At 40.5% G+C, this 26,508-nt stretch overlaps 2 long non-coding RNA genes across 2 annotated transcripts; one reads left to right on the top strand and one right to left on the bottom strand.

Annotated features, from left to right (window-relative positions):
* Positions 1 to 10,994: 10,994 nt before the first annotated feature.
* Positions 10,995 to 12,107, bottom strand: LOC135066661 (uncharacterized). The gene is made up of 3 exons (XR_010252953.1): positions 12,038 to 12,107; positions 11,534 to 11,593; positions 10,995 to 11,170 (listed from the first exon to the last, which is right to left on the bottom strand). It is a non-coding gene; the product is annotated as an uncharacterized LOC135066661 (long non-coding RNA).
* Positions 12,108 to 15,860: 3,753 nt separating this feature from the next.
* Positions 15,861 to 16,871, top strand: LOC135066556 (uncharacterized). Its single transcript, XR_010252852.1, has 3 exons — positions 15,861 to 15,930; positions 16,375 to 16,434; positions 16,796 to 16,871. It is a non-coding gene; the product is annotated as an uncharacterized LOC135066556 (long non-coding RNA).
* Positions 16,872 to 26,508: the final 9,637 nt, after the last annotated feature.

Raw genomic sequence — 26,508 nt, 5'->3', positions numbered from 1 at the left:
CTGAAGCGGATGCCTTTAAAATAAAGATCACAGCGGCATTCCTGTTCGTGAAAAGAGTTCAGGTCTCACCAGCCGTGCGGATTGGGCATGCGCAGGCCCTGTTAAACGGTAACGCGAAATACGCGATTGACCGCGTTGGGATGAAAATCTACAGCGTACCAACAGGCAGTAGAGTATTTAATCTAGAAAATCTATTTTTAGGTCAAGTGCCGAAAACAGTTATAGCCTGTTTTGTGGATAACGAATCATTTTCAGGAATCCATAACCGGAATCCCCTTTGCTTTGAACATAAAAATGTAAGTTTTGCGTCCCTTTATCTGGATGGAACACCGCACCCCGCCAAACCATTTCAACCCGACTTTGAACGCGGTAATGCTGTAAGAGAGTATATGTCACTCATACAGATCACAAATAAGCAGAAATCTGACAATGGTATACTGATTGACCGCGAAGAGTACCTCAGAGGCTACACGCTATTTACTTTTGACCTTTCACCAGAACAGGAGTGTGGAGAACACCTTTCCCTGATTAGAACAGGCAATCTACGTGCCGAATTCCGCTTTGCAGAAGCGTTGGACCGGACAGTCAATGTGATAATATACGCTCTATTTGATAACATCATCGAGATTAATCAAAGGCGCGATGTGCTGTACGATTATCTATAAATGAAATAAACTAACACTACGCTGCTGAAAAAATGAACACATTACAGATAAACTGTATTCTGTACGCTGTGCAAAGCACACGGCATATTTTTAAAGGAACGTATCCGTGCGATATGTTACCGGTCAGTAAACTGGCGCAATACCCCTGCGCGTTTGTAATCAATACGCATAACAGCGGGCAGCCGGGTGAGCACTGGTTGGCCGCTTATTTTAACGAACAGCGTGAATGTTACTTTTTTGATTCTTACGGGTTAGCCCCTGACAGCCCCATATTCCCAAAAGCTATAATACATTTTTTAAACTTGAATTCAAAAACTGTTTATCACCAAAATAAGCAGTTGCAAAATTTTAACAGCACCGTTTGCGGTCAATATTGCATATACTTTATATTTTACATGTGTAAAAAATACCAATATGTGGATATACTGGCCCGTTTTAGTGATGACACAAAACGTAATGATTGTTTTGTTTCAAATTTTGTAAGACGGCTCCCAAGAAGCCATTGTCTGAGTCATTATGCAGATAGATATATACAGAATTGTGTAACTTGTAACCAACGTTGTGTGTGAAGCGTTTTATGTACAACGCGGCATAACTATGGCACGTTGTACATAAAACGTTTCACACACAACGTTGTGTGTGAAGCGTGTTACGTACAATGTTGTATTGTTTGTGTAACTTGTAATCAACATTCTGTTTGATACGTTTTATGTACAACGCATCATATCTATGATGTTTTTCTAATAAACAACATTGTTTATTAAACTTTATATCGCGTGCTTGAAATTTCTTCCGTTTACAGCAATAGAAACAAAGAACAAAACGTTGTTTTATAAATCATAAGCATATTTTATTGATATATATATATATAACACGGTAAAGACACATTTAAAACATTACATAAAATATTATTGACATAAGTTAAACATTGTGGCGCAAAATGCCAACACAAAATACAGTGTATAAAAATATTATAAATTAGTTATATGTTATAGTTTCAGCCACCTTGAATCCTGAAATAGATTTACGGATCTTTTCCTAGGCAGTAAGTAACCGTGCGGTGTTGTTAACCCTGGGGGACTTAAAACATTTATTCGACCTTTGTTAAGGGTTTGTAGCGACATGGGCGATGTCACAGCGCTATCAGAGGCCTCCTGCTTCTCAGCTTTTAAGCGTTCTAAGCACATTCTATTTGCAGCATTGGCTATGACGGTTGAGGGAATATTTAATTCAGACATAGCCCGCATAAATTCAGGCCACCCATTCGGTATATTACGGATCGACACACCGTGGCTTTGCGTGATACTTCTTATTAAATCTAACATGTTGGAACCAGGCACAGCGATGCCTTTGTACAGAAACTCCCCTTTACTGTTCCAGTCTGTGATGTGTTTAGAGCGTGTCATTTTACTCAATAGTATTTCACAGTTTTTTTTATACCGGGCATTAACACCGCTCAAAAGCTCATGATAAACAGCATCGGGCGCAACAGGTTGTGTCATGTTATTTGATTCATCAACAGATTTTGCAACGGGATAAAAGAGCTAAAGTTGACATTTCACTATCAGCCTGTTTACTCAACACCAGATATCTCTGCAACAACATTGTATATCGCTTTGCTTTTTCATATTCTGATAAATCATTATTCTGTAGTATTTTCACGATCTCTACATCTAGACCGTGTGTTGCTGTTTTACATATGTCGTCGCTGTTCGGTTTGTTATGTAAACGGTGTATCTGATTCTGAGGCACCAGATACATTTTCTCAGCGTACTCCATCAGCGATTAGACAATAGTCCTGTAATCAGCGGTATAGCAAAACCAAGCAGCGAACCGATAAAACCACCCGACTGTTTAACCAACCTCTTCTTTTTTCCAATGGCACATTTCTTATTACAAAGTGATTTTATAAGCTCTCGCTTCTTTTTAAGGTAGTTCAACTGTCGTTGAGACAGCGGTATTTTACCTTTAAGCGTGTTGAGCGCTATCTCACAAATAGCCGTGACTAAATCGTTTGAAGCATTGGATAAAATTGCGTTTCTTTGGGTTGGTGTTGCTTTAATTAATGTTTTTAAAAGCACCCAATTACGTCTTATCCGTCCCGACATGTTCACCGTTGTTAGAATGACAACAAATGACTAAAGGTTGTACGGTTATAGCTTTATAGAACCGCGCTTCTTAATGACAAAAGCGACAGGTGTGTCTGGTGGGAATAAGCCGCTTCGTAAACGATAATCGTCAAGAGCGTTGTTTCTTAAATCAACCAGTAAATACCCATAAGGGGCAGCCGTCGCGGATTCATAGGATTCGAGAAAAAAACGATGTTTCGATGGGTACATTTGTCTAGCCAGAATGCCCACCTGCATTTTATCCCTGGGGTTTTTGAACAGGACCATATATTTTGTGTTTAAATGTATAGTTCTGCTCTTTTTACCTTGACAAAATATGTTTTGGACAAGGTACAGGATACTGAGATTACGATGGTGTACATACTTTGTGAAAGCTTTCTCAACCTCAGAATTATTACTTGCTGCGTCCATCAGATCATCAATCACTGTTAAATTAATCTTATCAGGGGGAAAAAGTTGATCATCGCTAAAAGACTCTGGTAAACCCTCTATAAAACGCGTACCGGGGTAATCACACAGAAGTTGGTCGTATATAGGCTGCCAACAGGTGTAAAACCAAACAACATTATCAGGTACATGAGTCATATGTGTTGCAGCGTGCTGCAACAGCGTTTTCACAAAATAACTTTTACCCGAATTGGAGGGACCCGCTAAAATACATGAGAAAGGGTGCTGAAATCTGGTGTCCATCTTAATAGCTGAACGGCAGTGTTGTGAAGTTGTCCGTAAGAGACCGTTTAGTATAAACACACCTTTGCGTCTTCTGCAAAGTACGCGTCTCTATCTGCCAGCACTTTTTCACACGTACTATACCGGGTTGACGGATCACAACCTTTTTCTGGTCGTCGCCTTCGGGGTTTAAAGGATAATCTAAGACCAGTTCTTTCAGGCTGTCAAAGTTAACGTGCTGCGCATTATCAACATTGAGCGTTATACCTTTAACTTTTAAACAGGTCTTTCCGTTGTTTAGTCGATAGCCGTATGCCTGTGGGTAGTTCGCTGGTCAACTCACCTAAATAATCACCCAATGGCGGGCTCCAGTCACCGGGTCTACTGACAAAAATTACAGAATCTGTGTCGTGATAAAGACATCTATCTTGTAATCTATACAGTAGTTTGTACAGTTCAACACGTGCATAAGCAGTTGTAAAGATGGCTATAGTTACATTTGAAATTGCGCCCCTGGTGTAATGGTCTTTGGCATACTTCCAATTTACCATAACGGTATCATTGTCAACAAAGTCCAAAGCGGACACATCATAGTACGGTAAGAACCCGTATTCAAAAAGTTTGTCGGGATCGGTCACTAGACACGTATTGGGCATGTTGCTACGTTGACCAAATTTACCCCATAAGGAATTTAAAAACAATTTTGAAATTTGTCTTTTAGCGGGGTTGATTTCTATGTGATCGGGTCGTAAAGACACGCCTTCATTTTTTTGATAGGCGTCTATATACTCTTGCTGTTTCCCGGCGTCTGTACACCATTCGGGATAACCAGAGGCCTCTTGTTTATCCCTGAGGTGCGTTTTAATGTAACCTGAAAACAATTTGTCAGATCTCTCATCAAAATGCCACACCTCATAGATTTTACACACCATGTACCCCATTTCTACAGCCAAGTTTATTTCCACGGTACACCATGTACCGATGAGTGCACGTTTTTCTGAATCATGAACGCACGGCTCAGTCTGTCCAGACTCGGCGCATGTGCGACATAATGGAAACATTAACTTGCCGCCCATTTTAACCGGCAGAACCGGAAAGAATAGACCACGAGGCGGGTAAACTTTAACCCTGGCAAAACCGAAATACTTTGTGACATCACCAAAATCCTTATAAATAATGCGTGGGTGCTGTGTAGGATACGTTTTGGTTTTGTTAACAAAAGGGTACAGGCTGGTAAAATCAAAATAGTGAATTTTTTCATCACAACCTGTTTTGTGATACAGCTTTATGGTGTTTGTGCGCCCGCCATAAAGAGCATCACGTGGCTCCAAGGGTTCGGGTAATTCTTTACCCTTCAGAAAAGCCTGTAGATCCACATCAGACTTTAGCATAGACTTCCATTCACAACCCCAGATTTCACGTATCTGAAATCCACATAGTTTAAGGTAGTGCAACTTTACCAGCGTCTTGTGGTGTAATTGACCGTAGGTCGTTTTAGTCAGTTTGTTTTTATCATCGGCGTTGTAACAAGCACCACAGCCGTGATAAAAACAACCTTGGAATTCAAAAGCAGTGGGTGTGCCGTTAATCACGGCGTAACCATCCAGGCTGTATTTACCAACTTTCTTCTCGCCCCCTTGTAAAGCGTGTTTTATACTCACACCTTCTTTGTGCTCTATGTACATTAACCACTGTATGGCTGGCATTGAGTAACGCTTCTGAGTCTTGTGATAGTTATCACCGGGTACAAGGGCCAGTGTCTTTTCCTGTAAAAATTTACAATGGTACATGGACATGCAGACGGATGCCAACGTGACTAATTGAAAAGCCTCGATGTGACGTTTAACCACAGCCTTTTTTTCCCCCTTTGTTATTAGAAACTCCTGTTCTGTCATGGCTATAACAGCCGATCTGAAAGCATCACAAGCTTTTTGTAATATTTTCACATCGTCTTTACAATATCGTATGAGCTCTTTTTGAAAGTTAAACGGTTTGTGTACAAGGGCCAGTGTCTTTTCCTGTAAAAATTTACAATGGTACATGGACATGCAGACGGATGCCAACGTGACTAATTGAAAAGCCTCGATGTGACGTTTAACCACAACCTTTTTTTTCCCCTTTGTTATTAGAAACTCCTGTTCTGTCATGGCTATAACAGCCGATCTGAAAGCATCACAAGCTTTTTGTAATATTTTCACATCGTCTTTACAATATCGTATGAGCTCTTTTTGAAAGTTAAACGGTTTGTGTACACACTGTTTATACCAGGCTGTAAACTCAGATAATTCATCAGGCATCATGTATTGTGGACCAAAATACTCTATTGACGGCATAGCCCCTATGTAATTTTGGTTATCAGCTGTGTTAAAAAAATGTGGGAAATAACCTTTGGTACCATCAAACCCCATCGCCTTTGGTAACTTGCTAAGCCGCATGGGTAAAAAATTTAAAGAGTCAATAAATCTTATCTTCAAATCTTTTACCGTGATGCACATTATGTTGCCGCCTCTAGATAATAATTCCATCTTTAATTTCTCCTTAATCAGCTGGCGCAGCACAAAATACGCATCATAGCGACCTGCATTATGGGCTATGAATGTGTAATGCGCAACTTTTGGTTTCATGAACGTCTTTACAAAGTCTTCGATACACGCAACACCCTTAAACTCACAGTCTTTCTCCCCCGTTAATGTTAAAGCGTAACAGTAGTTTGGTATGTGCACACCCGTCTCCTGCATACACTCAAAATCATAAAAGATGTATTTCTTTGTGGGCTCTTCCGGCTTGATGGTTTGTATATAGCACAAATGGTTCGAAAACCCATCAACGAACACCTTACAAATGGGACACTTTAGGCCTCGGCAGTTATGATCTGTTCGCCGGTAGAGACAACACCTGTCACAATATACATGTTCAAGACAGGATATTTTGTGATCGAGAGCTAAAGCTTTGTGTAGCTCTAAACATTCGTTTGATCGACAAAATACCCTACATACCGAACACCTTAACGCCGTCACACCGTCATCAATACAATCCGGCCTGTGACAAGCCTTACAAAAGAAAAGACAATCGTGATTATTTCTATGATGATAAGCGCTATGACAACGGATGCAATAATATCGGGCTCCAAGAAACGCTTTGATATTGAGTATCCCATAAAAGTGACAATCGTGATATAGCACAAACAGCGTGTCTTTGTAACGGCTGCCCGTACAGTAATATTTCCAATCGCCTTGATTGTAATAGAGGAGATTGATCGAAACATTTAAATAATTTTCAAAAAATGCAACATCGCTAAAGCTGACCGCTTTATCAAGCGGCAGATTCAAAGCTTTATGTAGTTGGATCGCTCTCTCCTGTATTACATGGTCATTGGCATTGTTACCTTTATCCAGAAGTTTACAGACGCTAGCGGGCAAACACAGGTTATTACCGATATTACTGAAATCATAGAGATGTCTTTTACGTTTATGAATTATTAAACTATAGGGTAAGCGGTGTAAACTTCTACCAGTCAACCCCCTTCCCGAACTGTTTCTAAAAATACTGATCACAAACCTTAAACCTGTGGATAATAAGAATTCAGCGTTACTTTGAAGCGCGTTTGTAATCTGGTTCAAAAAACTGGTAGCGTCTAATGTTTCTTGCGGCTTACGATGCGAATAGATGGCGTTGTGTAACCCACCCCCCTCGAATCTAAGCTGAACGCGGTCGGCAGGATCCACGCCCGCAAGGACGCCATCGCGCATGGCCTGTATTGCAGTATGATTGGCTCGAACTCCCTCTACAAATTATGTAACCCTGTCCAAATTAACAAACCGATAGTGGTTGTGGTACTCAACGGCTCTGAAATTCGGTCGTTGTCGTTCATAACGGTTAATTGTTTCTAAGTATACATGTTGCCGACCTTCGTCATTACCGGGTGACTCAACACCGCGTGCCTCATTATATATGGGGCTTGCAATGCGCTCTATATTGTCAGGCTGTGATTCGTCAATCGGTAATGCTTGGGGTGGCGATTGATCTAAATCTACATGCCTCGCGCTCTGCTCCCCGCCTTCCACATGTTCCCTGTGTCGCTTGCGCTTTCTCAATCTGGTTAATGTTGTTACAGCCTGTTTCACCTTTGCACGTCGGAATAACTGCGAGATCTTGTATGTTACACAAGGTTTAATTCGTGGATTTTTTTTTACAGGCATTTAAATTTAAAACACGTTTCAAACCATTGCCTAACATGCCTAGTCACAGCTCAGTTTCATTTATTTCTGCAAAATGATGTATGTTGGCTTTAATAAATTCAGTTGTCTTAAATGACCGATCTATGTATTTTGACATGACATTCATATACGTCTCAACAACTTCTTTAACAATGTCTTGTTTACATTTACCACCATGGCTTACACCTTTAATGTGTTTTAACAAATACCCGGCTTTTACACCCATGTTCTCAACATCTTCCCGTATCTTACCCAACAACGCGTAAAATTGTATTTCAGCGTCTTGGCCTAATTGTTCTGTATTTTGACTTCCATCAACTATGTCGGGCGCTATCCCGTGCGCCGGTGCACAAGCATCTGCCGATGCGTGTTCCACGGCTGTCGTTGTAAAAATATTGGGCATTGATGTTACCCAATCAACCGTTGTAGTATTACCAGGAATTCCTGCAACGGCTGATAATACTTCATCAGAACTATTCTGCGGTTCTTGTGTCGTTGACTCTACACAGTGTGTAATAAGCTCTTGCCCATTTATGTCATCAATATCTGAAATCACAGGATTACCAGCTATGTGTCTTGTTTCTGTTTCAGAGCAATCCTGTGTATCAGGAATAGTGATAACATCGGATTGCAACAATTGCTTAACATATTACTTCTTGAGTCAACATTTGATAACACACCAATGCCTGCTATGTGTCTTGTTTCTGTTTCAGAGCAACCCTGTGTATCGGGAATTGTGATTACAGCTGATTGCGACAATTGCTTAACATTACTTCTTGAGAGACGCGATGCCCTCTTAACCTTTACAGTCTTTGTATTACCAGCGACATCCCAGTCTGCAGTGTTAAATGATGTGTGTTTTGATGTTACAGCAACATCGTTACTTACGCTTGATACAGTTTGTAACGCGATCCTTCTCCGTTGCGCCGTATCATTTTCGGAATACGACAATTTTCTTTTAAGATCGGTAAATGCTGAATTATGACTTCTCTCATTCGTTCTTGGTCGAGCCGGTCTTCGTTTGTTCGGGTTGAGACAGCCGTGATGCACCCCCATAACCGATGACCTAGCATGCTCCTTTAGGCTATTATGTACAATCGACGGCGTTGCGAATTGATGGTTCTCCGTTTAACTGGCGGTTGTGCGTTTTGTTGTTTTCCCGCTTGTACTAGGCCTGTGTATTTGCACGACTGTATCACGACCTACTGGTATCGTAGGATCATATCGTCTTGCTACAGCATCATTTGTAATACATATATTATAAAATAAATCTAAACATCAATGCACGTAAATCAGCATTTAAACCACTGCATAACAATATACCATATAACAGTGTTTGATTACACACCTGCTGTTGCGAATTGATGGTTCTCCGTTTCAGCGGCGGTTGTGCGTTTTGTTGTTTTCCCGCTTGTACTAGGCCTGTGTATTTGCGCGACTGTATCACGACCTACTGGTATCGTAGGATCATATCGTCTTGCTACAGCATCATCTGTAATACATATATTATAAAATAAATCTAAACATCGATGCACGTAAATCAGCATTTAAATCACTGCATAACAATATACCATATAACAGTGTTTGGTTACACACCTGCTTTATATTCCGATGCACGTAAATTAACATTTAAATTACTGCATAACAATATACCATATAACAGTGTTTGATTACACACCTGCTTTATATTCGAATGTTTGAGCCCGGCCCCCTGTCGAATGGGGAAAAAACGGTTGCTCATCAACAGCATTGCCGGTGTGTATAGCTGTGTTGTGACAATATTCAGGTTTGTTCAATATGTCCCGCAGAATACTGTCAGCCATCACATCATCCATTTTGTGGAATCTTTATCCGGTGAAAAAATGAAAAATAAATATTACATACGGTATAAAATTAGAATAACATGAAAAAGAGTTGTATTATTATTGAGAATATAAAGTGTGTACAGGTGACAACAAAACAGCACAACGGTACAAGGTTTATTTTTAATTCTTTAGCCGGTGGAAAATAAATAAATAAATAAAAAAAATACAGGCGTTTAACATCATTTATTTTTTATTTAATTTAAAATATAAATCTTTTTAATTATTATTTTATTATTATTATTATTATTATACATTTATTACATTATATTATATTTACATTACATTATATTACATTATATTATATTTATTACATGTTACTCACAGGCAGGAGCCAATTCCAAAATATTAGTAAAATCTGGTATCATGCTGAAATCTGAACCAAACTGACTCTCTCCAACATCATCGAAATTCTCTGTGTGTGTGGTGTCTGTAAATTAATTGTGAGAAATAAAAATTAGAAATTTTTTTTTTTTTAATTACTTATCAATGTATCCAGACTGTTGTACGTTCATACTATTTAAACATAAGTAAAAATGAACAAATTGTAGACCTTGACTATAATTTCGTACTATTTAAACGTTTAAAAATAAATAAAAACGTGTCAATGGTAATTATAGACTTAGCTTACCATGGTTCATTTGATAACTTGGCAAATCGCCATCTTCGGATCCGGATGTGCACATGATCTTATCTTTGTTGATTGTCTGCATTGTCTGTCGCTGAACCAATAATGAAAATGAGATACGATTAATATCTATTAAACGATTCACACATTAAATGATCGCGTACATTGAGACTATATTGAATTACAGTTCGGATGCATTGTCAAAATGCGCCGCTAGATGGCACTATTACCACATATTTAAACAGCCTTCAGTGAGTCACAACTATACTTATTTCAAAGCCATATTTGTAAAATAAAAAAATATAACATGCTAGAGCCATAATGATAATAATAATAATATAATAAAATAATAATAAATAATAATAATAATAACACTTACCATGATGCCTTTGCTTGTGTATAGCGATGTAACTTCAGTTGAAATTCCTTCTCAGAGCTCTGTCCCACTTCAGAGCTGTGTCCTATTCTTATAGTCATGGATGTGAGCCAAATGGCCCCCACCAACCTGTGATATGCCGTCCCACATTTCCAAGATGCTGGGGCGGGGTTTTTAAACATATAAACTTTGGTTTATAAATTAGTAAATGTGATAATTCTTTTCAGTTACAATGAAGATATAATCTGTTAGCGGATTCTTACACGTCGTACTCAGCACTTCAAAAATATACCAAATACTTATATATATATATATATGGACAAAAACAAAGGTTCTCTTGGGGAGCTTAACCACCACAGATATACTTATATTATTATAAAATCATTTATTAAAAAACATGTTACATACAAACTTTTATAACATGAATCACAAGATCACACATGTCACTTGAGCAATACATTCATTTCTGATTATCTGTTATATATGATGTTTTCAATCATTAGATGGAATACTTATTCCTCAGCATGAGAAAGTATGTATGATCTGTTCACTGTTTTTACGGAAACGCACAATCGTTGAAACCCAACGCGTTTCGTCCCTTAGGACTTCATCAGGGGTGCAAATCTGGGTGGTTCAAAGAAATATATATATCAAACAGTATCCCATCAAATACATACATTTATTTATCCCTACTTCACATATATTTCAAATTCATGAAACCACTTCATTATTTAATATTATTTTACCTGCTTTATATAAAAACAAATATATCACATAAAAATACAAAGAAGGGGGGATACAATGAAAGAAGGTGAGGAAAACATCGGAGGAGGAGGGAGCATATGGAGTGTAAAGTAAGGATCAGATCCCTATAACTATATAGTTCAGTACACATAAATAAATGAACAGTTTGTATAATGACCGAGGATGGTATCTAGTTCAAATAATAGTAATATTTAGTTGATTAAATGAAGTAATTGTACATACCAAAGAATGGGTTCACCAAAGGAAATACAGACAGAACATGAATTCACTGAGAGTGTATTCCTACAAATTAGAATTGTACTCCCATTAGAATACAAAAACATCTTGAAAATGAGGCATCATTCTATTGGTAATGATTCTTAAATACAATAGGTGGCACCAATCACTCGACTAATATTATGGTGCTCATCAGGAGTTTGGTATAGTCATTAAACATTTATTAGACATACCACTGGTCAGTTTTCAATAGATTCTCCCACTATTATTGAAATATGCCTCTATTACTAAAATGATATATGATGAATTTATTAAAATCAAACATCAATGTCCATATTGTATCTACATATATACATATGGTGGTTGATAAGGGACCATGCTGAAATAGGTAGACTGTTACCGATAGAAATTCTACTAAGACAATTCATATGTGGCCACAATAGAATATAGGCTTTTCTACATAACTAACATAATTAGGGTGTGTGCTCATTTGTGAGAGTATATGCTCACCTGTAGAAACTCAACAGACCATCAAATTATGGGTGTTGGCCGAAGTACATCAATAGTGCATCCGTGTATTTCCTATAGGGTTGTGGAGTGCTTGATTAAAAAGGGATACTAGCAATAGATCACCTCCAATACAGCAACAACTTAAACTAAAAAAAGTGTGGCCATCAAATTTAATTAAAAAGAGATCCTAATAACACTATTAATTAATTAGATATCAAGCTCACCTACCAGAAACTTCTATATTGATTTCACAAAATGGCAATTCGGATGGAATCAGAAGATATTATCCGATCAAACCCTATAAAAATGGGAAGTCTTAGTTGGAAATGTGACAAGTCTAAATCAATAAAAAGACTGGATGGGATAAAGTATTTACCTGGCGTGTTGTCTCAAGGTCCACCTCACAGCTATAAGTGAGAGTGAGCTCTTTAGTCCTATATATACCCCCTGTGTGATTGACATCATTTCCTGTCAAGCTAATTATGTCCCTCAATTAAGTTAATTGAGATAGCATAAAAAGACTTTAATGGATCACATAGCTTGTAGAGCAACCTGCTAGGGACGTGTATCATTTAGAAGAATCATAAATGATACTTTATATAGTGTTTACTATACACGCCGCTCTAGATAAATTGAGAAATGTATAATTGCGTTCCACTCCTATCGAGCGATATGCGTTCCACAGCCGTGACTTCCGGTTCCGGCGGAAATGCATCATTTAGTAAAAATGCCTGAGAAGACTCCAATGGATCTCATAGCTTGTAAAACAATCCATTGGGGACATGCATCATCCAGAATAATCTCTAAAGATGCCCTACACACTGTGTCACCTGTGCATTCCGCTTCAGACAAGCCAAGGAATGTGTCATTGCATTCCATTCCTGTCGAGCGGTATGCGTTCCACAGCCGTAACTTCCGGTTCCGGCGGAAACGCGTCATGCGTTCCACGGCCGCCGATGATGCGTCTCATGGTATCGAATGCAATGTTCTAATAGAACGATAACATTGTGCATTCCATGGACACTAATTCTGCGTTCCACGGATATTAATCTCGTGATCTACATATATCACTGTTCCTAATATATTCTACTAACATCATAACTTCAAATAACTCCAACCGAACCACTGATATTGATGGGTATTACCTTATACCAAACCCTATCAATTTACAAATATTAACTATGTCAGCTATTTATCATATACCCAAAGGGCTATATAATAATATAGTAATATGGTGATAATAAACTGTGCTCTACTTCCTAAAAAATGTTTTATCCATAATTGGGACCTATTATTAATAATATATTATGTTTAATTAGTGTGGTGCATTAATCACATCATTAATCATTAATTGTGAATGTGACCAATTTGACACTTAAAAAATCAATATCCCATACCTCATCTATGGGTTTTAGAATCATCTAAGTCAGTGATTAATTTATTAATTAGTGTACTAATTAGTGACTATATCAATTCCTACTCGCTAAACATGAATGGACAGTGTCAGGGTATAGATCCATCGATCAACCTATTCTCAGTTATCCATCTATACGTTATTTCCACCCTAAAGGTAGTAAATCCAAACACGGATCTACCCACACTATTGGGTGTCAAAAAAGAAATAAAAAACAGTGATTTGTGCAGGCTAGTGAGTAAATCCAGAAACAAATAAGAAGCGCTGTCACCAATAGTGAGAAATTGTGAGTAAATCCTACTACTAATAAAGAATATACGTAAAAATAAATCCATAATTTACTAAATGCATCAATGGGATCGTATAATTACCATGAACTTAATGAGTGGTTATAATATCAAAACTAGGTACTAATCTACATCAGCATGATCCCCCATTTTACAAGACTTATACACAAAACATATAATCCCAAAGCTCTCAATCCAGTGATTCATTTCCTAATTTATTGAATGGATATTATACATACAACCTTTTCCTACTTCAATTGCCCAAACTACCAAAGATTTGGTTTCAAACATCGGGATATATGAATAAACCTTATATAAATCTAACCGAAAAATGATATGAGTTAAGATATTTATCCCGAAAGAGAGAGAGGTGTTCTAAGTAGTAAGGAAACTAATCCTAAATAGTAAGGATCAGATATTGACCCAAGGAAGGTTAATTTGAAGATGGTAAAGAAAAAAAGGGAATACTATAATGCATTTAGTAAATTATGGATTTTTTTTTTTTTTACGTATATTCTTTATTAGTAGTAGTATTTACTCACTAGCCTGCACAAATCACTGTTTTTTATTTCTTTTTTGACACCCAATAGTGTGGGTAGATCCGTGTTTGGATTTACTACCTTTAGGGTGGAAATAACGTATAGATGGATAACTGAGAATAGGTTGATCGATGGATCTATACCCTGACACTGTCCATTCATGTTTAGCGAGTAGGAATTGATATAGTCACTAATTAGTACACTAATTAATAAATTAATCACTGACTTAGATGATTCTAAAACCCATAGATGAGGTATGGGATATTGATTTTTTAAGTGTCAAATTGGTCACATTCACAATTAATGATTAATGATGTGATTAATGCACCACACTAATTAAACGTAATATATTATTAATAATAGGTCCCGATTATGGATAAAACATTTTTTAGGAAGTAGAGCACAGTTTATTATCACCATATTACTATATTATTATATAGCCCTTTGGGTATATGATAAATAGCTGACATAGTTAATATTTGTAAATTGATAGGGTTTGGTATAAGGTAATACCCATCAATATCAGTGGTTCGGTTGGAGTTATTTGAAGTTATGATGTTAGTAGAATATATTAGGAACAGTGATATATGTAGATCACGAGATTAATATCCGTGGAACGCAGAATTAGTGTCCATGGAATGCACAATGTTATCGTTCTATTAGAACATTGCATTCGATACCATGAGACGCATCATCGGCGGCCGTGGAACGCATGACGCGTTTCCGCCGGAACCGGAAGTTACGGCTGTGGAATGCATACCGCTCGACAGGAATGGAATGCAATGACACATTCCTTGGCTTGTCTGAAGCGGAATGCACAGGTGACACAGTGTGTAGGGCATCTTTAGAGATTATTCTGGATGATGCACGTCCCCAATGGATTGTTTTACAAGCTATGAGATCCATTGGAGTCTTCTCAGGCATTTTTACTAAATGATGCATTTCCGCCGGAACCGGAAGTCACGGCTGTGGAACGCATATCGCTCGATAGGAGTGGAACGCAATTATACATTTCTCAATTTATCTAGAGCGGCGTGTATAGTAAACACAATATATAAAGTATCATTTATGATTCTTCTAAATGATACACGTCCCTAACAGGTTGCTCTACAAGCTATGTGATCCATTAAAGTCTTTTTATGCTCTCTCAATTAACTTAATTGAGGGACATAATTAGCTTGACAGGAAATGATGTCAATCACACAGGGGGTATATATAGGACTAAAGAGCTCACTCTCACTTATAGCTGTGAGGTGGACCTTGAGACAACACGCCAGGTAAATACTTTATCCCATCCAGTCTTTTTATTGATTTAGACTTGTCACATTTCCAACTAAGACTTCCCATTTTTATAGGGTTTGATCGGATAATATCTTCTGATTCCATCCGAATTGCCATTTTGTGAAATCAATATAGAAGTTTCTGGTAGGTGAGCTTGATATCTAATTAATTAATAGTGTTATTCGGATCTCTTTTTAATTAAATTTGATGGCCACACTTTTTTTAGTTTAAGTTGTTGCTGTATTGGAGGTGATCTATTGCTAGTATCCCTTTTTAATCAAGCACTCCACAACCCTATAGGAAATACACGGATGCACTATTGATGTACTTCGGCCAACACCCATAATTTGATGGTCTGTTGAGTTTCTACAGGTGAGCATATACTCTCACAAATGAGCACACACCCTAATTATGTTAGGTATGTAGAAAAGCCTATATTCTATTGTGGCCACATATGAATTGTCTTAGTAGAATTTCTATCGGTAACAGTCTACCTATTTCAGCATGGTCCCTTATCAACCACCATATGTATATATGTAGATACAATATGGACATTGATGTTTGATTTTAATAAATTCATCATATATCATTTTAGTAATAGAGGCATATTTCAATAATAGTGGGAGAATCTATTGAAAACTGACCAGTGGTATGTCTAATAAATGTTTAATGACTATACCAAACTCCTGATGAGCACCATAATATTAGTTGAGTGATTGGTGCCACCTATTGTATTTAAGAATCATTACCAATAGAATGATGCCTCATTTTCAAGATGTTTTTGTATTCTAATGGGAGTACAATTCTAATTTGTAGGAATACACTCTCAGTGAATTCATGTTCTGTCTGTATTTCCTTTGGTGAACCCATTCTTTGGTATGTACAATTACTTCATTTAATCAACTAAATATTACTATTATTTGAACTAGATACCATCCTCGGTCATTATACAAACTGTTCATTTATTTATGTGTACTGAACTATATAGTTATAGGGATCTGATCCTTACTTTACACTCCATATGCTCCCTCCTCCTCCGATGTTTTCCTCACCTTCTTTCATTGTATCCCCCCTTCTTTGTATTTTTATGTGATATATGTTTTTATATAAAGCAGGTAAAATAATATTAAATAATGAAGTGGTTTCATGAATTTGAAATATATGTGAAGTAGGGATAAATAAATGTATGTATTTGATGGGATACTGTTTGATATATATATTTCTTTGAACCACCCAGATTTGCACCCCTGATGAAGTCCTAAGGGACGAAACGCGTTGGGTTTCAACGATTGTGCGTTTCCGTAAAAACAGTAAACAGATCATACATACTTTCTCATGCTGAGGAATAAGTATTCCATCTAATGATTGAAAACATCATATATAATAGATAATCAGAAATGAATGTAATGCTCAAGTGACATGTGTGATCTTGTGATTCATGTTATAAAAGTTTGTATGTAACATGTTTTTTAATAAATGATTTTATAATAATATAAGTATATCTGTGGTGGTTAAGCTCCCCAAGAGAACCTTTGTTTTTGTCCATTCTATGTGCAGTACTCCTTCTGACAGGGGGTATCTCTCAGTGGTTTGAGCTATTAGACAATTGCGCAATTAAGGGGTCTTAATTTTTTCTTTTTTTTATATATATATATATATATATACACCTTTTTATTTAAAAGCACGATAGTTTAAAATTAAGATGTCATTTTGAGTCAATACATAGACCTGTTGCTAATGTTCTTTTGCAGAGATTAACTTAGGTATTCTTTGCCGTGAAATAGCGCCACATGCGTGTTTTTAAAGTCCTATTAAAGCGCTCTATAACAGCCGCATTCACATCGTTATTGGTCGTGAAATGATTTATACCGTATTTTTCTAACACCTTTTTTAGGTTTCTGTTTAGAAACTCTTTACCGTTATCGGTTTGTAGCTTCATCGGCACAGCACCCCGCTGGAATATTTTTTCAAAAGCATTAGTGACTGTTGCGGCGTTCTTAGCGGTCAGACTTTCACCCCACACCCTTTTACTGAATATATCGATGATTGTTAATATGTATTTAACACCATCGTTGTATTTTGACAGATCTATCAGCGAAACCAAATCGCATTGCCACTGTTGGTTTATACCCGATACACAAATCATGTTCCACTACCTGTTTTTAACACTGTGTAATATGCATCTTTCATCCGCTTGATTTGACGTGCTGCGTTGCGTGACATTCTGCGACTGGTGTTACGTGACACTCTTTTCAAAGCCATTATCTTTTAATACGGTTTAATATATATATATCTTTTTATTTAAAAGCATGATAGTTTAAAATTAAGATGTCATTTTGAGTCAATACATAGACCTGTAGGTGGTGCTAATGTTCTTTTGCAGAGTTTAACACGCTGTGTACATTAATAAACAGGTGTTTTTGTTACAAGCGTGGTAGTTCGTGGATGTAAGGATTTTGAAATTGCTCGGTCACGGGTACCCCGTACATCTAAGGTTTTTGAAATTGTGGTGTCATCATTAATCATGCATGGTCATTAAAATCAATATGCTTTTTAAATAAGTGCCATGTGTGATGCTTCCGTGCGTCTAAGAAAATGGACACGGTCATTAGTCATTATGCTTTTTAAACCTGTACCATGTGTGCCAAGCATGACGTTTAAATTGCTGGAATGTGTGAACTATAACATGGGAACTATAACACTGTAATGTAAAGTGTACAGACTACTCAAAATAGTGAATTTTTTCATCACAAGCTGGTTTGTAATACAGCTTTATGGCGTATTCTGCGACTGGTGTTACGTGACACTCTTTTCAAAGTCATTATCTTTTAATACGGTGTAATATCGAACTCTATAAATTTTATATTAAATTTAAAATAAAATTTTATATAAAAGCGATATCAAACACTATCATTTAATATTAAAGGAGGCGTGCCTAGGAGAAAGGGTGTGTGTCACCTGTCACTTTGACAGAAAGGTGGTCTTTATCTACTAGCATTGCACACGCTAAGCCGCCGCCCTCTGGGAGTGTATCTTAGCTTAGCAGAAGTGCGAACGAAAGATTAGCAGAATTGCGAATAGAAATTAGCAGTTTCTGAGTAGCTCCAGACTTACTCAGCCATTGCGACCAGCTCAGTCCTTTTCGTTCCTGGTTTGACGTCACAAACACACCCAGCATTTGCCCAACCACTCCCCCGTTTCTCCAGCCACTCCTGCGTTTTGCAACTCGACCGCCTGCGTTTTTCTGCACACTCCCATAAAACGGCCAGTTTCCGCCCAGAAACACCCACTTCCTGTCAATCACACTACGATCAGCACAGCGATGAAAAAGCTTTGTTATGCCGTGAGTAAAATACCTAACTTTTGTGTAAAATAACTAAGCGCATGCGCTCTGCGAACCTTGCGCATGCGCAGTAAGCGACTAATCGCAGTATAGCGAAAATCGGCAACAAGCGAACAACTCGGAATGACCCCATTAGTATTTGCCAGTAGGAAAGCGGACAGAGACAGGGTAACCCCCGAGTATTTCTTTCAGTTACCATATAAGAAGTATTCATTCCTAGTAATGCCCCTAGTCAAGATGAGCTCGGAAATGTTTGTTGGACCATGTGCAGACCCTTAATACGGGATGAGAAGGATTGAATGAATACTTCGCATGACCTAGAAGCTTGTTAAACTGTTTTTTTGTTTTTGTGTGTCTTTTGCAGTAATAGAAAACTCTCCATCTGGATAAGACCACTGGTAAACACTAATTCGGCAAATGGGAGGTGGCTGTCTCTGTGCAAATGGACGGGCTCAATAAGGCATTGAGGGTCAGGGTGCAGCCTTCTTTGCAAAATTGGAAAGGGGTCACAGTAGCTAATCTTAGATAGTGTGCTATTGAACATCACAAGAATAGTGCTAGGTGCAGAGAACAACAGGTGGAGAGGCTGAGGACGGTAAGTATACTGGCACATACAGGAAAGACCCATCAGTCCAAACCCAAGATCCCTAATGGTCAATATTATGTTACACTTGTAGGAAGGAAGGGCATTTTGCCAGAGATTGTAGGAGTAGTAGGACACATAGGGGGTCATTCCGAGTTGTTCGCTCGTTGTTTTTTTTTGCAACGGAGCGAATAGTCGCTAATGCGCATGCGCAATGTCCGCAGTGCGACTGCACCAAGTAAATTTGCTATGCAGTTAGGAATTTTACTCACGGCATTACGAGGTTTTTTCTTCGTTCTGGTGATCGTAATGTGATTGACAGGAAGTGGGTGTTTCTGGGCGGAAACAGGCCGTTTTATGGGAGTGTGTGAAAAAACGCTACCGTTTCTGGGAAAAACGCGGGAGTGGCTGGAGAAACGGAGGAGTGTCTGGGCGAACGCTGGGTGTGTTTGTGACGTCAAACCAGGAACGACAAGCACTGAACTGATCGCAGATGCCGAGTAAGTGTGGAGCTACGCAGAAACTGCTAAGAAGTGTCTATTCGCAATTCTGCTTATCTTTCGTTCGCAATTTTAATATGCTAAGATCCACTCCCAGTAGGCGGCGGCTTAGCGTGTGCAAAGCTGCTAAAAGCAGCTTGCGAGCGAACAACTCGGAATGACCCCCATAGTCAAAATAGACCCCCTAGACAGAAAACACAAGCCACATTATTAAACACATAGACGGGACCAAGGGACATATAATAAGAATTTACTTACCGATAATTCTATTTCTCGGAGTCCGTAGTGGATGCTGGGGTTCCTGAAAGGACCATGGGGAATAGCGGCTCCGCAGGAGACAGGGCACAAAAGTAAAGCTTTCCGATCAGGTGGTGTGCACTGGCTCCTCCCCCTATGACCCTCCTCCAAGCCAGTTAGGTACTGTGCCCGGACGAGCGTACACAATAAGGGAGGAATTTTGAATCCCGGGTAAGACTCATACCAGCCACACCAATCACACCGTACAACTTGTGATCTAAACCCAGTTAACAGTATGATAACAGCGGAGCCTCTGAAAAGATGGCTCACAACAATAATAACCCGATTTTTGTAACTATGTACAAGTATTGCAGATAATCCGCACTTGGGATGGGCACCCAGCATCCACTACGGACTCCGAGAAATAGAATTATCGGTAAGTAAATTCTTATTTTCTCTATCGTCCTAGTGGATGCTGGGGTTCCTGAAAGGACCATGGGGATTATACCAAAGCTCCCAAACGGGCGGGAGAGTGCGGATGACTCTGCAGCACCGAATGAGAGAACTCCAGGTCCTCCTTAGCCAGGGTATCAAATTTGTAGAATTTAGCAAACGTGTTTGCCCCTGACCAAGTAGCTGCTCGGCAAAGTTGTAAAGCCGAGACCCCTCGGGCAGCCGCCCAAGATGAGCCCACCTTCCTTGTGGAATGGGCATTTACATATTTTGGCTGTGGCAGGCCTGCCACAGAATGTGCAAGCTGAATTGTATTACACATCCAACTAGCAATAGTCTGCTTAGAAGCAAGAGCACCCAGTTTGTTGGGTGCATACAGGATAACAGCAAGTCAGTTTTCCTGACTCCAGCCGTCCTGGAACATATTTTCAGGGCCCTGACAACATCTAGCAACTTGGAGTCCTCCAAGTCCCTAGTAGGTGCAAGGCACCACAATAAGCTGGTTCAGGTGAAACACTGACACCACCTTAGGGAGAGAACTGGGGACGAGTCCGCAGCTCTGCCCTGTCCGAATGGACAAACAGATATGGGCTTTTTTGAGAGAAAAAACCCACCAATTTGACACTCGCCTGGTCCAGGCCAGGGCCAAGAGCATGGTCACTTTTCATGTGAGATGCTTCAAATCCACAGATTTGACTGGTTTTAAACCAATGTGATTTGAGGAATCCCAGAACTACGTTGAGATCCCACAGTGCCACTGGAGGCACAAAAGGGGGTTGTATATGCAATACTCCCTTGACAAACTTCTGGACTTCAGGAACTGAAGCCAATTCTTTCTGGAAGAAAATCGACAGGGCCGAAATTTGAACCTTAATGGACCCCAATTTGAGGCCCATAGACACTCCTGTTTGCAGGAAATGCAGGAAACGACCGAGTTGAAATTTCTTTGTGGGGCCTTCCTGGCCTCACACCACGCAACATATTTTCGCCACATGTGGTGATAATGTTGTGCGGTCACCTCCTTTCTGGCTTTGACCAGGGTAGGAATGACCTCTTCCGGAATGCCTTTTTCCCTTAGGATCCGGCTTTCCACCGCCATGCCGACAAACGCAGCTGCGGTAAGTCTTGGAACAGACATGGTACTTGCTGAAGCAAGTCCCTTCTTAGCGGCAGAGGCCATAAGACCTCTGTAAGCATCTCTTGAAGTTCCGGGTACCAAGTCCTTCTTGGCCAATCCGGAGCCATGAGTATAGTTCTTACTCCTCTACGTCTTATAATTCTCAGCACCTTAGGTATGAGAAGCAGAGGAGGGAACACATACACCGACTGGTACACCCACGGTGTTACCAGAACGTCCACAGCTATTGCCTGAGGGTCTCTTGACCTGGCGCCATACCTGTCCCGTTTTTTGTTCAGACGGGACGCCATCATGTCCACCTTTGGTATTTCCCAACGGTTTACAATCATGTGGAAAAAACTTCCCGATGAAGTTTCCACTCTCCCGGGTGGAGGTCGTGCCTGCTGAGGAAGTCTGCTTCCCAGTTTCCATTCCCGGGATGAAACACTGCTGACAGTGCTATCACATGATTTTCCGCCCAGCGAAAAGTCCTTGCAGTTTTTGCCATTGCCCTCCTGCTTCTTGTGTCGCCCTGTCTGTTTACGTGGGCGACTGCCGTGATGTTTTTCCCACTGGATCAATACCGGCTGACCTTGAAGCAGAGGTCTTGCAAAGCTTAGAGCATTATAAATTTACCCTTAGCTCCAGTATATTTATGTGGAGAAAAGTCTCCAGACTTGATCACACTCCCTGGAAATTTTTTCCTTGTGTGACTGCTCCCCAGCCTCTCGGGCTGGGCTCCGTGGTCACCAGCATCCAATCCTGAATGCCGAATCTGCGGCCCTCTAGAAGATGAGCACTCTATAACCACCACAGGAGAGACACCCTTGTCCTTGGATATAGGGTTATCCGCTGATGCATCTGAAGATGCGATCCGGACCATTTGTCCAGCAGATCCCACTGAAAAATTCTTGCGTGAAATCTGCCGAATGGAATTGCTTCGTAGGAAGCCACCATTTTTACCAGGATCCTTGTGCAATGATGCACTGTTTTTAGGAGGTTCCTGACTAGCTCGGATAACTCCCTGGCTTTCTCTTCCGGGAGAAACACCTTTTTCTGGACTGTGTCCAGAATCATCCCTAGGCACAGCAGACGTGTCGTCGGGATCAGCTGCGATTTTGGAATATTTAGAATCCACCCGTGCTGTTGTAGCAGTATCCGAGATAGTGCTACTCCGACCTCCAACTGTTCCCTGGACTATGCCCTTATCAGGAGATCGTCCAAGTAAGGGATAATTAAGACGCCTTTTCTTCGAAGAAGAATCATTATTTCGGCCATTACCTTGGTAAAGACCCGGGGTGCCGTGGACAATCCAAACGGCAGCGTCTGAAACTGATAGTGACAGTTCTGCACCACGAACCTGAGGTACCCTTAGTGAGAAGGGCAAATTTGGGACATAGAGGTAAGCATCCCTGATGTCCCGGGACACTATATAGTCCCCTTCTTCCTGGTTCGTTATCACTGCTCTGAGTGACTCCATCTTGATTTGAACCTTTGTAAGTGTTCAAAAAAATTTTTTTAGAATAAGTCTCACCTAGCCTTCTGGCTTCAGTACCACAATATAGTGTGGAATAATACCCCTTTTCTTGTAGTAGGAGGGGTAATTTAATTATCACCTGCTGGAATACAGCTTGTGAATTTTTTCCCATACTGCCTCCTTGTCGGAGGGAGACCTTGGTAAAGCAGACTTCAGGAGCCTGCGAAGGGGAAACGTCTCGACATTCCAATCTGTACCCCTGGGATACTACTTGTAGGATCCAGGGGTCCTGTACGGTCTCAGCGCCATGCTGAGAACTTGTCAGAAGCGGTGGAACGCTTCTGTTCCTGGGAATGGGCTGCCTGCTGCAGTCTTCTTCCCTTTCCTCTATCCCTGGGCAGATATGATCTTATAGGGACGAAAGGACTGAGGCTGAAAAGACGGTGTCTTTTTCTGCAGAGATGTGACTTAGGGTAAAAACGGCGGATTTTCCAGCAGTTGCCGTGGCCACCAGGTCCGATGGACCGACCCCAAATAACTCCTCTTCCTTTATACGGCAATACACCTTTGTGCCGTTTGGAATCTGCATCACCTGACCACTGTCGTGTCCATAACATCTTCTGGCAGATATGGACATCGCATTTACTCTTGATGCCAGAGTGCAAATATCCCTCTGTGCATCTCGCATATATAGAAATGCATCCTTTAAATGCTCTATAGTCAATAAAATACTGTCCCTGTCAAGGGTATCAATATTTTTAGTCAGGGAATCCGACCAAGCCACCCAGCTCTGCACATCCAGGCTGAGGCGATCGCTGGTCGCAGTATAACACCAGTATGTGTGTATATACTTTTTATGATATTTTCCAGCCTCCTGTCAGCTGGTCCTTGAGGACGGCCCTATCTATAGACGGTACCGCCACTTGTTTTGATAAGCGTGTGAGCGCCTTATCCACCCTAAGGGGTGTTTCCCAACGCGCCCTAACTTCTGGCGGGAAAGGGTATACCGCCCATAATTTTCTATCGGGGGGAACCCACGCATCATCACACACTTTATTTAATTTATCTGATTCAGGAAAAACTACGGTAGTTTTTTCACATCCCACATAATACCCTCTTTTGTGGTACTTGTAGTATCAGAAATATGTAACACCTCCTTCATTGCCTTTAACGTGTGGCCCTAATAAGGAATACGTTTGTTTATTCACCGTCGACACTGGATTCAGTGTCCCTGTCTGTGTCTGTGTCGACCGACTAAAGTAAACGGGCGTTTTAAAAACCCCTGACGGTGTTTTTGAGACGTCTGGACCGGTACTAATTGTTTGTCGGCCGTCTCATGTCGTCAACCGACCTTGCAGCGTGTTGACATTATCACGTAATTTCCTAAATAAGCCATCCATTCCGGTGTCGACTCCCTAGAGAGTGACATCACCATTACAGGCAATTGCTCCGCCTCCACACCAATATCGTCCTCATACATGTCGACACACACGTACCGACACACAGCAGACACACAGGGAATGCTCTTAACGAAGACAGGACCCCACTAGCCCTTTGGGGAGACAGAGGGAGAGTTTGCCAGCACACACCAAAAGCGCTATATATGACAGGGATAGCCTTATAATAAGTGCTCCCTGTATAGCTGCTTTTATAATATAATTTTTGCCACTATTTTGCCCCCCCTCTCTTGTTTTACCCTGTTTCTGTAGTGCAGTGCAGGGGAGAGATCTGGGAGCCGTCCTGACCAGCGGAGCTGTGTAAGGAAAATGGCGCTGTGTGCTGAGGAGATAGGCCCCGCCCCTTTTCCGGCGGGCTCGTCTCCCGCTCTTTAGTGTATTCAGGCAGGGGTTAAATATCTCCATATAGCCCCGGAGGCTATATGTGAGGTATTTTTTAGCCAAATAGGTTTTCATTTGCCTCCCAGGGCGCTCCCCTCCCAGCGCCCTGCACCCTCAGTGACTGCCGTGTGAAGTGTGCTGAGAGGAAAATGGCGCACAGCTGCAGTGCTGTGCGCTACCTTTAGAAGACTGAGGAGTCTTCTGCCGCCGATTCTGGACCTCTTCATGTTTCAGCATCTGCAAGGGGGCCGGCGGCGAGGCTCCGGTGACCATCCAGGCTGTACCTGTGATCGTCCCTCTGGAGCTGATGTCCAGTAGCCAAGAAGCCAATCCATCCTGCACGCAGGTGAGTTCACTTCTTCTCCCCTAAGTCCCTCGTTGCAGTGATCCTGTTGCCAGCAGGACTCACTGTAAAATAAAAAACCTAAGCTAAACTTTCTCTAAGCAGCTCTTTAGGAGAGCCACCTAGATTGCACCCTTCTCGGCCGGGCACAAAAATCTAACTGGCTTGGAGGAGGGTCATAGGGGGAGGAGCCAGTGCACACCACCTGATCGGAAAGCTTTACTTTTGTGCCCTGTCTCCTGCGGAGCCGCTATTCCCCATGGTCCTTTCAGGAACCCCAGCATCCACTAGGACGATAGAGAAAGTAAGGAATCACGAGCCATATAGAAAACACAGATTCGGGCAATGGGAGTAACAGGAACGGTGCAACAATACCCTTTGAGTAGACCTGCAGAGATTACGATAGGGCCCTTGCAAACCAAACATTCTTTTCTGCTGGCTGCATCGGCTCCGACTAATCTACTCGGCAGACACTTAGTGTGTAAAATGCAGTGTGTCATATATTGTACTCCTGAGGGTGTCTTCTTGGATATACCTGAGAACCATGCTCAAGAAGTACAAGATATACTAGACAACCCTCAAAGGCTAATGTCGCATTCTACTGTTCTAGATGCATGTCCATCACAGGTAGAGGAAATTATCTCACAAATACCGGGTTCCCTATGAACTTAGGATGGACAGGACACTGGATTGATGGCTGGGATAGTCCCAATAGCGATACGATAAACACATTTTTTTTTTTAAGGGGAGTAGACCAAGTAGAGAATCACTTCCCCATAGTGCCCAATCCAGTTGTCAAATTTTTATAAAATCTTCCTCACCTCTACAAACTCATCTGTCACCAACCTCTATTCTGCTTCTCTACAGTTTGCTCTTCATCTTTTGCGTTCACACAGGGTGGTACAATACATGGACCCAATTACAGTTCAAACTCCACTTGCCTAGGTCCTTCAGAGTACTGCCCAAACTCAGTATATCTCAACAGCACGATAACACCAGTATTACTGCAGTGTGCCTTGTCATGCACAAAGGATGGAGAATGGGAATACTGGTGAAGGG

Source organism: Pseudophryne corroboree, chromosome 1, assembly GCF_028390025.1.
Source record: "Pseudophryne corroboree isolate aPseCor3 chromosome 1, aPseCor3.hap2, whole genome shotgun sequence".
Classification (NCBI taxonomy): Eukaryota; Metazoa; Chordata; class Amphibia; order Anura; family Myobatrachidae; genus Pseudophryne; species Pseudophryne corroboree.
The sequence above is the reverse complement of the archived record's forward strand: the minus strand, read 5'-3'. Positions and strand labels throughout refer to the sequence as shown.